This window comes from Uloborus diversus, chromosome 3 (genome assembly GCF_026930045.1).
Source record: "Uloborus diversus isolate 005 chromosome 3, Udiv.v.3.1, whole genome shotgun sequence".
NCBI classification, from domain to species: Eukaryota; Metazoa; Arthropoda; class Arachnida; order Araneae; family Uloboridae; genus Uloborus; species Uloborus diversus.
The window spans coordinates 7,783,810-7,798,506 of record NC_072733.1 but is presented as its reverse complement, the minus strand read 5'-3'; positions in this window follow the sequence as shown (position 1 = coordinate 7,798,506).

Below are 14,697 nucleotides of genomic sequence, written 5' to 3'. Positions count from 1 at the left end.
TTGGAACGAAAATCCGGTTACTTTTGGGTCCCCCTTCGTATACTGGTGTAGACACGTATACACTCATGTAGGTAATCACGTATACATGCTAATATACTCCTGTATACACGTATATACTTGAGTAGGAACGTGCATGCATGTATCTAATGCATACATGTATCTACTCGTATATGAACGTGCTTACTAATAATTACACGACACGTATATACTCGTGAATATACACATATGCTTTTGCATATACTTGTAACTATAAAAATAACCGAAATATACAAATATTAGGATTGTTTATAATGGTTTTGCATCTATTTTTAACTATGACCACTTTACTCCATGCTATGACAACTTTCCCCCACCCCATGGGGTAAAGTGGTCATAAATACAAAGGGAAAAGAAAGTGTTATAAAACTACTTAAATCAATATTTATTTTTCTAAAACTCAATGTACTGTGTTCTTTAATAATGCAATGTAAAATAAAAACAAAAAAAGTTTAAATGTTTAAAGAATTTATTGTATTTATTACTCACATATAATTTGAAAACCTACGATTTTATGACCACTTTACCCCACCAGACCCTATTTACCCTAAAAAAGGATAAGGCTAAAGAAATTGGGACTATTTTTTTTAAGTATTTTGAATTATGTGTAAAAACCCAGTTTTTTCCATCGTTTTATAAAATTATTTATTTGAAATCTTGACACTTAACCATTACTCGAAATAATAATTGAAGTATGCATGTAAAACCTGTTTTCAATTGTGTACGTTCAGCAAAACTAATGCACACATTTTTTTTAAGGATATAATGTCTTCTTACTGATGAATAAAGAAAATGAGGAGCGTTTGTTTTAAAGTCCTTATTTTGAATGATGCGTAGAACCATTTCACACAATACTTGATGGAGTAACCACGAAAATTTTCGTTTCAAGTGAGTACGTTGTGGTTTTAAACTGAGGTTAAGCTAAACGTATGCCCATAAATTTTCTAAGAAATAAATGCACATATTTCTAATGATGTTCGAAAACTGTGTGTCCGCCTATGGGACGAATGCTCTACCAGACGAGTGGAGCATTTAGATTCATGCCCTTTAAAGGAAATATTAGTTACAGTTCGCGTTGTTTCATGAAATTGAGTTCAGATATTATGTTGGCTCCGTTTAAGTCTAAGAAACATACTGCTTTTCCTAATGGCAAGGAGACATGCCTTTGTATAATATTAGGTTTAAGACATTTCTTAGTAATATATTTTATCACGTTCGCAATCACGTCACGTTGCAAAAACACCTAAAAGCTACGAATTGTATTTTTTCATTATAGAGAACACTAATTCATTTTTACAATAATGTCGTTTAAAATATATTCACAGCTTCAATGTTTATCGAAAAATACGTTCATCTTGAGTATTGCTTTAGTTTTGCAGTAGTAAATGGCACAAAAAGACCCGAATATGAAAGATTAATTGCACATAATTACACATGAGATGCAAACTTCGTGTTATATTTTCAAAACGAAACGATGCTTAGTTAATTTTGGAATGTACTTAAGTAAAATGATAATCAAAACGTACCAATTACTGAAGCTTCCATTTTATCGATGAGTCCACTGGTGGGAAAAATGCCTTTTTTAAAACTTATTAGATTCAAGTGAATGGTGCTACATTATTATTTAATCCTTCAATGCTTGGTGCGGCATAAAAAAAATCATGTTTTTTTTTTTTTTTTTTTTTTTCGAAATTAGCAGCAATGCATGTGAATCCCAGGAGAAAATGAAAATTTTAGTAACACTTCATTACGGGTTTATTCACGTAAAAGACCAGCTCAGAAAACAGTCTGTTTGGCTAAGTATAGTAAAAAAAATGCTCTTGGACCTTTCCACCGTCATTTGCGAGAAAAAGCATTTCTTTTTTAATCTTCACATTTGTAAAAGATACTCCTGACAACTATATTTTGTATTAAACATTTTTATGCAAAAAATAATTTATTTGTATGCGTCACGTGAGGGTCCGAAGTCAACCTCTTGTAACTTGCTTATTAACTAGTTAAAATGTTTGCTTTATTAACCCGAGATTGCTCGCGCATCAAATTTCTCCCCACCTTTTTTTGGAAGTGGACGATTCCTTGAGTAGCTGACCGATAGGTCATACTTGAAGGTGCAGAAACGGTGGGGACATTCTAAAATTAGTTTCTTTGGAATTGACTTCTACGGGTGTATCATACCCTGCGCGAGTATTTCTGCTACAGTTCTGAACTAAAGCATACGCAATGCTTCCAAGAGACTTAAAATTAAAACTAGGATCGAGTGAAGACATTGTATCCCTTGCTAAAAAAGCAAAGTCAACGTACAAAAGCTGTACTGAAAGCCCCAATATAAAAGACAAAAACGAAATTTGTGTGTGAAAAATGTGACAAAAACATTTGCATGGACCTTATGGCATGCATTTGCAAAAAAATGTAGAAATTGAATGCAAGTCTTTTAAGAAAGTATTTTATAATTATATTCTTTTCTCACATTTACATTTTCAACCTTTTTGGAAAATAAAATTGAAGTCGAAAATTCTAAAAAACCTCCTCGGGTATGAGATACCCTGCGCGAGCATTCCCGTTCGTTTTGGTCGCGCGAGCAATCTCGGGTTAAGACGTTAATGTTAAAACAAATTTTACATTTTTATGACAAAGGTTCTAGCATAAAGGAAAACTATCTCGTTTATTAAAAAACATAGTTTAGCCCTTTGCAAAAATTATGTATTGGGCCATTCCATTAAAAACGTAGTCACTTAGTCCCGAATGTGACAGTTCATTTATTTCTTTCAAAAGTAATTTTTTATGACAAAATCTTTCGCTTAAGGAATCACCCATTTGTTTGTAATTTGCTAAGCAATAAAATTTGTATCATTACCCTTTTGAATTATTTTTTAATTAAATGTATGAGGCGTCACGTGTGGGACGAAATTACCGTTTTCCGTTCAATGGCACTATTATATATTAAACCTTACCATGTATTTAAAGGTTAAAGTTTTTCTACTGGACTACGACTAATTGAACAATGTACATCTGTATGCAACGTTTAGACGACATATGGCACATATTGCTCAACAATACGTTCTCTGAAAAATGAAAATACATATTATAAAGTGATTATGCAAGCTGAAATAAATATTCATTTCCTATTTATTGCAGACATATTACGCGAAAATATTGATGCGAACAACGAATATATGCAAGAACAATTTTGATAATATATAGCATGCTTACTCATGAGCTATACTCATAAGTTATAAAATTTTATAAATTGTCCATTGAAAAATACTCTAGCAACTGTAATTGCATATCATTTACGCAATACTTATTTCATAAACAGTATATTAAAGTATCACTGCGTGGCATTCAAAATTATTCTGGCACCATTCTAGGTGATTTTATTATGTGATGACCCCTGAATACAAATATAACCAACACATCCCCCATCAAGTGCCCTTTTTTGGAAATGCCCTCCCCCCGTATATTTTATTCAGTTCTTGACAGTGTCATGGCCATTATTCGAATATGCAGGAGAAGAGAGCATCATAGTAACCTTTGAAATTATTCTGAAGGACTAAATATGGAAAGTTCAAAAGCATGGACACTCGTAGCAAGTTCAGAAACTCATATGGTATCTCCATTAGAAAACTTAACGAGTCATCAAAAGAAGATTTTTTTCTAGGGGTTTGTTTTAACCGTTTTCAATTCTTTTTTGGTGCAAAATCCAAGTCTGGGGCTCCCCTTTATAAACCCCATGCTCAGAAAAAAAGTCACGTCGTAAAAAAAATATAATTATAAATTTTGGAAACCCCACATGGTTAAACGACTCGCATCGCAGAAAGTAGTTCAATAAATTAGTTCCAAATTCAGTACCAAAAGTTTCTGTGATTATTATATTTTTTCAAGTTATATTCAGATACATAATTAAGATAAAAACTGAAATTAGGTATGCTTACTATATAGCATTAATGTACATTTATATTTCTTGAGATACGCCGCGTCCTTTTGTTATCACTGTACGAAGTTTACTTGATAGATGACGTGTTTTATCATTAGTGACAATCTAATCTATCTAATATATAAAAATCTTCTGTCACGGTGTTAGTTATTGAACTGCTCCGAAACAGCTTGACCGACTAACATGAAATTTTTTATTCGTATTTGTTAGGTATGAGAATAAGACATAAAGTATACTTTATATCACTACGTAATTAGGAAGTCCTTTTTTTGAATTTTTTTCGCGACGCTACGGCAATTATCGGAACATGGCCTCACTAGATGTCGCTGGCGATTACGTATTAAGTGGGGCTATGATCGGAAACTCTCAATGATATCAAATTTTATTTATTTCCATTTTCTATTTATAACAAATGAAATGTTTGAACTCAATTTAAGCAAGGCAATTACAATGTTTTTCAGCTTTGCTCTTTGCTTCATTTTTTAAAAATATTTTGATAATTGTGAGATTCGCGATTAAAAAATGGAAAGGGGGGGGGGGGTAGGAGAGCTGAATTTTGGGACTGTAGGTATTTTAGACACCAAATAAAAGAGATATAAAAAAAGTCAAAATATCTAATATAAAATATCTTAAAACTCTCATATCGCGGTGTTTGTGTTTGAACCACCCCAAAATGGCGCGACCGACTTTCATTATTATTTTTATGTGCAGGTACGAGAATAGTTCGTAGCGTATAAATCACATTACACTACGGTATTTCAACATCATACCGATAGGTAATAAGTGTGTCTATATCTAGAATAGTTTTGGCTACCAAGTGTCTAAATGACACGACGCTTTAGCAAAACATTGGAATGAAACATTTTGAATGTACGTGATTATGTCGTGCAGAGATTACACTGAAAAACAAATTTTCATGAATCTTCTGGTCCTCAATGTACTTTGGGTGCTTTTTATAGATTTCAAGGTGCTGAAGAAGAATATGTTTGCAAAAATGTTCTATCACCCTCCAATTTTAAGAAATTTCATTTATACGTTTTGGATCATATAGGCTATCTTATAGCAATTATAAGTTTACTACAGTTTTCTTTTTGCTGCATTTGATCCATAGACATATTTTTGAACTCTTTACAGCAATAGAGTATGTATCAAGTAGGTAGAAACTGAATTCACTATGACAAGTCTTAAGTTTGCGACCTTGAGCAGATGGCGCTGGGAGTTCCATATCATTTCGGTTTCACACAAGATCACGGTAGTTGAAGATGTCCTCAGGCACGTAGAAATGCCCTGATCCCGGTTCCAATAGCCCATTTTGGATACTGAAAGAATCTTACGAGAATATGAAGATATTGCGTCATGAAATTGACTACTCACATCACAATTGGAGCATATGTAATTTTTTTTTATAGTAATTGCCATTGTCATTGGTTTGCAACTCGATTATACAAAATACTGCTATTTTCTGTGAAAGTTGAACATCAGGGCAAAACATGAACATTACATCAAAAAGAAATGGGCAGAGCGCAAACAATGTATTGCACGTGAAAACCAAAAGCCAAAAAGTTCTTCGCGCGCGCGCGAGAATGGATTTAAAAAAAAAACTCAAAAACCTTCACACATATAGTTGATAATAATGAAGAAATTTGTTAAAGCAATGAAAAAAAAGGGTGTAGATTTCAATATTTGCAGGAACAGTTCCTATCACTCACACTTCCAATTAGGGTATTTTCATTGACCCACAAATTAAAAAGCTTATTAAAAAAAAAAAAAAGATTTGAAGTGCATGTTTAAGTGAAAAATATCATTACTTTATTTTTAAATTGTTGTGAAACAATTCTTAAAAAATAATAAAAGTCGTACATATAAATAGGAATTAAAGACTTGTTAAAAAGTTACAGAAAATAAGGATGTTCAATGTCTTTTTTTTTTTTTGAGCAATCACGATTGCTTATTGTTCTCATTTGACCGTTTTTGGTGTCCGTGCCTCTTTCAACTTGAACCAGAAGAATCTGCAGCACCACCGCCCACCGTCCTCTGCTGGCGGCACGGCGCGGCTGCTCCGGTTTTGAGCTATCCGATCTCCTGGTCGGCTGCGTCCATGTCCTACACACACGCACGTTCACACACGTGTACGTGCATACACAGGTCTACGCACACACACAGCTAGGCACACGTAACCGCCCTTGAGGAGAGGTAGGCTTGGGGGGGAGGATAAAAGCCGTATCTAGAAACAATAACTCCAATGAGTAGGGTCCTGTCTCAGTTGGTGATTGCAAAAAGCATAATTAGGATTCAAAACTTCAGAATTCAAATTAATTTTCTTTTTTTTTTTGGCATCTCATTTAAATGTTTACTATAAAAATATGGGAGCTGTTAGCGACGAGCATGGGAAGCGCTTTCGCGAGTATATTCCTGCAACTGAAGCACGATATCAAAGACAGTTCACTTCTAATATGCTTGATATTACTGTTAAAATCTTTTTAGAGACTAGCTGCATTGCCCGGCTTTGCCAGGTCTAGCTTGAAAATAAAAGTTGTGTCAAGTGACGTATGATCAAAAACCAGGCTTGAATAAAAGAAAAAAAAACATCACATGCAAAATTTCCCTTCCAAACAAAGACGAAAAACGTTAATATACTTTTAAGGAATTAAAATGAGAAAGGTGGATTTAAATGTGTAGGCATGAAAACACAAAATCAAATAAGTTTAAGAAATTGAAAAGAGAAAGATGGAGATAATTAATAGATTCAAAAAGCGTAACCTTGGAAACGCAAAAGTAAAATGATCAACAATTTGAATGCAGATGACATTTTTTGAACTTGATTTAAAAAGGCTTGTAACTGTTTTTCCTTTCAAGATGTAAGCTTAGATTTTCTACTAAAGGTCGAAATAGATCTGGAGTAAAGCATGTTGCCTTTTCCAATGGTATCAAAATGAAAACTGCGGGACAGTTCCTACACTATTTATTGATAGATTTAATGAAGAAAATAGTGCCTCGATTTCAGCTAAGCCTAAACAAATTCGAGCTAAAAAAGCGAATAACTCCCACCGTAAGTAGGTTAGAACATTGAAACAAATTGCGTATAATGCAGAAAATTCCACTTTTTCCAACGATATATAATATTAAGATATATATGTGCAACTAATTTTTTACGCCCATATTCAGGAATTTATGTAAAAATTGGGCCTAAATTGGAATAAAAAAGAACTATTTATTGATTTTTTTTTTCCGAACTGGTCTACAAACCTCTTCAGGACTTAAAAGAGCAAACTGAAAATTTCAGCGAAATCGGTCGGTTAGTTCTCGAGTTTTGAGAGTTTAAACACACAGACGCTTTTTAAAGTGTTTATTTTATACTATGTAGAGAAGTTTGTGATAGGGCCTATAAGAGAGTATCCGCAGTTAAGGTATTTACAGCGACATAAAGTATGAAATTTAGGAATTTTTTTACAAACATTATTACTTTTTCTTAAAAAATCTTTTATTCTTCTACAACTATTTTAAATAATATATATTTTTTGTGTTTTATATTAGTTTTAAGCTTTGTAATTGTTTATATAAAATGGTGTATGACAAAAATATTGTACATGTGTTGAATAATTGTCATTAAATTGAGAGTTTAAAGATTTTGGATTTTTAAAAATCTGTGGGTGATGGAATATTTTTGCTGTCATATTCTTTTTTAGCGCACCCTAAAATTTGAAAGTCACCTCTTATTCATTGAGGAACAAAACCTTGTTTACCAGTGTTACATACAACGTTTTTAAGTGAACGAAATCGTTCAAATGAACGAGTTAAATAAACGGATCAAAAGAGTGAACGATCCTCTGACGAACGGATCATTAAAAAGAACGCATTTCCCACCTCTACACAATACCCATGTGCGTCAAATTCCCGGACCCATTGTTAGATATCAACGATGGAAAATTTGTTGTCTATGAAAATACTAAATGCATAAAATTCCCCATTAATATCTGCACCATTATTGATTTGAAAAAAAAATATTATCATTGATCACATATGTCCCGATGTACGCACACAGTACATATTGCGATGTGTTGCGGTGTATTTCATGCTTGTGGTTGGCAGAAAGAGACATATTTTGGCAGCAAAACAAATGTGGAGGTCGACTATTTAAACTTCGAGATACGGCCTGTGGCGACTTGGTATCACACAAATGAAGCGATAAAGTTTGAGATGCTAACGAAGCTGTAATTTATCCAACAGTTTTTGAATGCTAGAAATATATTATGAGGCAGAACAAGGTCTGCCGGATCAGCTAGTAGTTAAATATCAATTTACCCATTGAATGATAGAAAAGTTCAATGCAAGGATGACAGTTAGGAATGAATTCTAACTTGCTAAAAATGAGATGAACGAATAACTTACTGTATTGAAAAATTGATAGTGTTTTTCTTATAAGTATTTGTGTCTTTCACATCCGTCCTAAATAAATATATTTTGTAACCAAAAATTTTAGAAATTGCTCGTTTAATTATAGCCCCTGCTTGGTCGATTATGATTTTACCAATTGCATAGAAACTGGAAATACCACAAAATCTGGCACATCAAGCACCATTTACGATGAACTTTTTTTTAGTCTTCCCTATTTAGAGTTGCTCGTTTAATTGTAGCCCCTGCTTGGTCGATTATGATTTTACCAATTTCATAGAAACTGTGGAATTCCCACAAATTTCTGGCACATCAAGCACCATTTACGATGAACTCTTTTTTAGTCTTTCTTATTTAGAGTCAACTATCATTATACAATGTAATCATTATGTGCATGCTTTTAGATATGTAATAAATTTAATAGATGAACTGTATGTCTAAGATAAATTCAAGTAAGTTATACAAAACTAGAAAGTATTATTTTCTGACATTATTTAATTCTTCCTAATAATGTACACAAAAATCGTACAAAATAATGTAAACATGATTTTTCAAAAACTAAACTTTAAATTGATTAGGTCACATTGCTCGTAAGCACGCAGTGATTCATCTGAGGGTGAATTGATTGAGTAACAATGAAGAGTGGAATGAGTCTACTTTCTGATGTTATTGCGAAAACTTCTAAAGAGATTGCATCCCCACACCATTTATTACTCACTCTACGCTTCCGATTATTCAAAATATTAGCCATTAAAACGGTTCTCAGAAAGGATGTAAAAGAACGAGTTATTTCGATCAATAATGGCGCAATTAAGTTTCACCCAGTTGCTTTTCGTCCATGAGTTTGTTGAACAACTCCACAACAATTTCCCTTTAATGATTTCCTGCTGTACTGCAAACTTAAATGAATCGCGCTCAACTTCAAGAAAACATGCGTTTGTGTGCTGTAAATTAAACTAGCCTTCCTCCAAATAGAAACTCCGAAGTGCTTTCTCTTATCTTACTCTCAAGCACCCATTGTTATTAAATGTTTCAGGAAATAACAGATAACAAAAGGCATAGAAAAATTCCTCCAATAAAAAAAAAGGCCTTTATTGCTTGAAAACAAAAGTTTATGCTGTTTGCGAACGATGGATTTTTTATTGAATATATTTCCTGTCTTTGCGCAATGACTTGTAAATATGCATTTTTTTATTTTGATGTCAATATGTTCTTATTATTTCAAATGTTTCTATTTTGTGCCAAAGCAGAAATGTCTTATTGGTACTTATTTCAAAGAGTCATTTTTAAAAGCAATAATAGATAGATTAACTGTAAAAGAGAAAAACTCCAAGATTTTGTCATGTTCCCCAGATTTGCAAAGAGTCAAAATTGGTGTCGACATGTCTTCTGAGTTTTAAAAAATGAAGAATCCTTGCTTAAATCCACTGTAGGCTACTTTTTTTCAACTACTGTTAACTAGAAGGTTCTCAGATTTCAACATAGTTAGCGATTGTTCCGACGTGCATTTTTTGTTCAATTTATATATAGTCGCCTCAGAGCAACCGTAAGATATCTTAGTATTATTTCTGGGATTAGTTCTGAGGCGAGCATATGTAGTTTGTTTTTTCCAATTTTGGAAAAAGCAAAATAATTTATCCAGAAATAACAAAAAAAAAATCTGATATTGCATAAAAGAACATGTCATTCAGTGGTTTTGTATTTAACACACGAACTTATTTAAGTGGATACCAATCGTTTTTATTTCACTTCGTTCTGTTTACATCATCATTGTTTGTACGTTTTTTAAGCGTTTATTACAAAAACAATGTTTATAGCTCAATCTGCTAAATTATAAATTGACTTTTTTTAGACTACTGAAGAATCTTTAATAATGACAACCCATACGTTTTCTACAATCCGATTTAATAGATGCTTTTTTTTCTTTTTGTTTTTCAGATATTTCTCGCTCATAATATTTCAATGTAATGGGTCAGATTCTGAATGAAAACAATTAAAACCAAAACGCTAACGAATGCAATATAACGAGTTATTACTTATCAATACACTGATTACATATTAAAAATGAATTTAAAATAAATTTTCCAGTCAAAAAAAACCATTTCAATTGAGTTTTAAAAATAATTCAAAACTTAACAATGTGACAATTGAAACCGTAAAAATATATTTATACATTTTATCTTCCCATGTAAATTAATCGAGATTCGCGATTAAAAAATGGAAAGAGGGGGGGGGAGGGTAGGAAAGCTAAATTTTGGGATTATAGGTATTTAAAACACCAAATAAAAGGTATGCAAAACAAGTCCAAATATCTAATATAAAAACTCTCATGTCACGGTGTTTGGGTTTGAATCCCTCCGAAACGGTTCGACAGATTTTCATTAATATTTTTTACGTGCAGGTATGAGAATAATTCGTAATATATACATCATACCGATAGGTAATTATTCTGTCTCTATCTAGAATATTGTTGGCTTCCAGTGTCAAAATGACGCAACGCTTTAGCAAAACATCGAAAAACATTCAAAGATTTGAAATTTTTCTTTGCTGTCATTTGCTATTTGTTCACAAATAAAATGTTTGAATAATTTAAGCAACGCTTTTGCAATGATTTTAAATTTCGCTCTTTGATTATTTTGCAGGGGTATTTCGATACCTGGGAAATTTGCGATTAAAAAATAGAATAATAAATGTTTGGGGTTATAGTTTTTTTTTTTTTTTTAATTCCCAAATTGTGAAGGAAAAAAAAAACTGGATAGTGACATTTCGAATATACCTGTGGCAGTTTTGGCGGGTCAAGTGCACTTTTTTTTGGGGGGGGGGGGATACACCATGTGAAACTAGCAAAACATTTCTCATTTTGCCAATTTTCGCCGAAATATGATCAAATAATGACATTGTATTGGCCATTGCATCATTTGGCATTGCAGTAACTTTACTGGAAAGAGGCAGAACAGCTCATTCAGCATTTAAGCCAATGAATATTCAAAATAACCCAGACGCAGTGTGCATGAAAAGATAACGAGACCGTCTGTTACTCTCTGCAAAAATCTGTAGGTTCAAATGCTACACGACCCATTTGCAGTCAAATCCTCGGACCCATTGGTAGATATCAACGATGGAAAATTTGCTGTCTCTGAAATACTGAATTCATAAAATTCTCCATTAATTTCTGCACCATCATTGATTCGAAATAATTTTCTCATTGACCGTAAATTTCCCCTATGTACACACACAGTTCCTGTGTCATGCTTGTGGTTGGCAGAGACATATTTTGGCAGCAGAAAATGTGGAGGTCGACGATTTAAAGTTCAAAAAACGGCCTGTGGCGGCTTGGTACCACACAAGTGAAGCAATAAAGTTTGAGATGCTAATTGAAGCTGTAATTTATCCAACAGTTTTTGAATCCTAGAAATAAATTATGTGGCAGAACAAGGTCCACCGGGTCATCTAGTAAATAAATAAGTATATACCTTTAATTAAACAAGTTTTTAAGCAACAAAAACAGTCACACAAGGTGTGTGACATGCCACGGAGGTGAGAATTCACATGTTGTAAAGCAAAAATATAATAAAATAAAAAAATATTATTAAAAAATTGTTGGCAGGTTTAAATAGATATATTTTTGATGAAATTAAAAATCATTGTTATTTGAATTGTTCCTTAAAGTTTTTACTGTTAATAGCGTGTGACAGAAAAGTTGCACTATTTGAAGAATGACCCATATTCGCCTTTAACTCATCCATATTCGATGCTTTTAAGCTAAAGTGCGAAGAACTGGTCAAATGTTGTTAATGTAAATGTTGTATTTATGGGAAAATATGACCATAATAAAAGCTTTTACATGGTAAATCAAAACGTTACTTGATTTTTGAAGGTAAAAGACGATTTTTTTTAAATATTTTCTTTCTTTATTTATTTTCTGTTGTTTTTAAGAGGAACCCTTCAAAGTGATTTGTCAGTTTGTCATTTTTTAATTTCAATGTTTGTCGAACTGGTGACTCAAGACAATAAAAATTTTATAACAGTACAGAATAAGAAAATAAATGTTTCATTATTGTTGAATCATTTTAATGCGTATATACTAAAAATAATATAATTCAGCTACCTTGATCAATGTAAGTTTTTAGTGTGACCATAACTAAGCGAATGAGACCATAACTGGTTAAACCAGACTATGTCTATTAATTTCAAAAGTAAACATAAATCATATCGGAAAAATTAATGAATTTATCACAGCTATAAAAGAACTATGAAACTGTGATTTCTTAGTTTTAACACCGTTAGATTTTTTTTCTTCCATGAGCTACAACTTCAACGTTTGATGTAGTTCTAATGCAATTTTAAGCATATCCGTAACTAATCATAATCCATATGAGTTTAAATACATTTGCCGCGCTACTGTAAGTATAAATTAATAGAAATGAAAATAACTTTGTTCTACAGCAAGATTTAAAACAGAGACGAAACAACGATGAGAGTTGTAAGATGAGACTATAGACTTTCAAAATTAGGTAGAACATGTGAAAAGAGACACTTATACATATAGCTCCGCGTAGAAAATGCCGAATCAATACCATTGTCAGAGTTCTCAGCATTCATTGAACGAACTACCATTCAACTTCCTTAATTGTCTGTCCAAAACGTGAAACGGACTGTAACGCATTCAAGTCGGAATGGAACCAGCAGTGAATGAATTGAATGTCCACTGAAATGTCTTTAATTCGAAGTTAGGTTCAAAATTAGTTTGAATAAATATCTGAGAGACCTTCGAAGGAGAACTTGCTTGAGTTTTCTATTCAGCAGCTAATTTAGGATATGAGATGCGTTTTGAATATTACAGAGATATCTTACATACGAGATTTTGTTTTCTACAAAAACATCGTTAAGCTGCCCATTTTTAGGTTACGAATGATGGGAGAACCAGGGTTGTGACTTTAAAAAAAAGCGTGTAATAGAAATGAATGCCATTTTTGATACAGAATCGTTAAAAAGCAGTTTATTTGTTCCACACTGAAAACAAAAGGTTCAGCACCAATGATATTGGAAGTCTCACTGTTTTCAGCTCAACCAAAATATACTAATTGATGTAAATTTAAAATTCAAACATTTATTTTTTGCACTTTTATTATAGTTCTACCTTAGTTTAACCCCTCGTACGGAAATAATGTGTTGAACCTTGAACATTAACAAGTTAATTTTCATTCAACACTGCAGGATAATTTAATTTCAAAATTTCATCCAACAAAACCTGACCTCCTGTCATATTTGAGATAAAAACATCCTATTTACAATGATATCCACCATTTAGGATAAAAGAAGTACGAAATGATATTACATACAGCACAGTGAGTATATTTCGCATTAAAAAAAAAATCCAAAATAATCAAATTGTGTACTTAACTTGTACAAAAGTATTAATTTATCTCTCCCATTCATAAAAATATCAGAGCAAGCACTACTTACACACTTCTCTTTGGACATTCACTTCAAATTTGAATCGTGTTTTTATGCATTAGCAAAACGGTTATTAAAATTACATTTTCAGCCATTGTTCAGCTTTACTCAAGCGAACGTTTGGTAGGGGAGAGCAGGGCTAGAAGTTCCGTTTTTCAAGCAAGTTCAAAATTTGGTATGAAAACTTAAATCTAGAATTATTATTCTGAAATCAAAATAAAGTAATATATGCCACCAAGATTTTTTTAAATTGAATTTCGTAAGAATTTTTTTATAATTTATTTTATCGTAGCGAAATAGAAGTCGAAAAGGTGCAACTTGGCCCTTCTTGGGACACGTTTTTCAGATATAAACACACCGATGTCTAGCGATGACGATTTCGAGATTAACATCGTTTTGAGAAGAGTAATTTGTCAAAAGTATAATTTGTGATAGAATAAAAATAATTTTTTATTAAACTTAAGTGTTTATTTAGAGACTAATCAGCAGTATCGTCCAAATAAACAGATGCTTTTCTTAAACTTAAAACAAACTTAACTTATTTTACTTTTTAGCATTAATAATTTGTATTGAAAGGTTCAATGATTACTCTTTAAGTATAAATACATATATTAAGGCACAATTAATAAGTTTAATAACAAAATAATATATCATAGTAAAATACAGTAAGAATAGAATAATTCAGTAAAATCAAATAAAATATTTGACAGCTTCTGTAGCTAATAAGCTATGATTACTAGTTCAGAATGTAATCATAAAAGAAAACTGTCTTTGACTGTAAACAATACGATACTTTGCAGACGATCCATAAGAGAGGTTAGTGCAAATGATTGCAATAAAGTCCCAATTACCCGCGGACGGATATTGTTAGTGCGGAT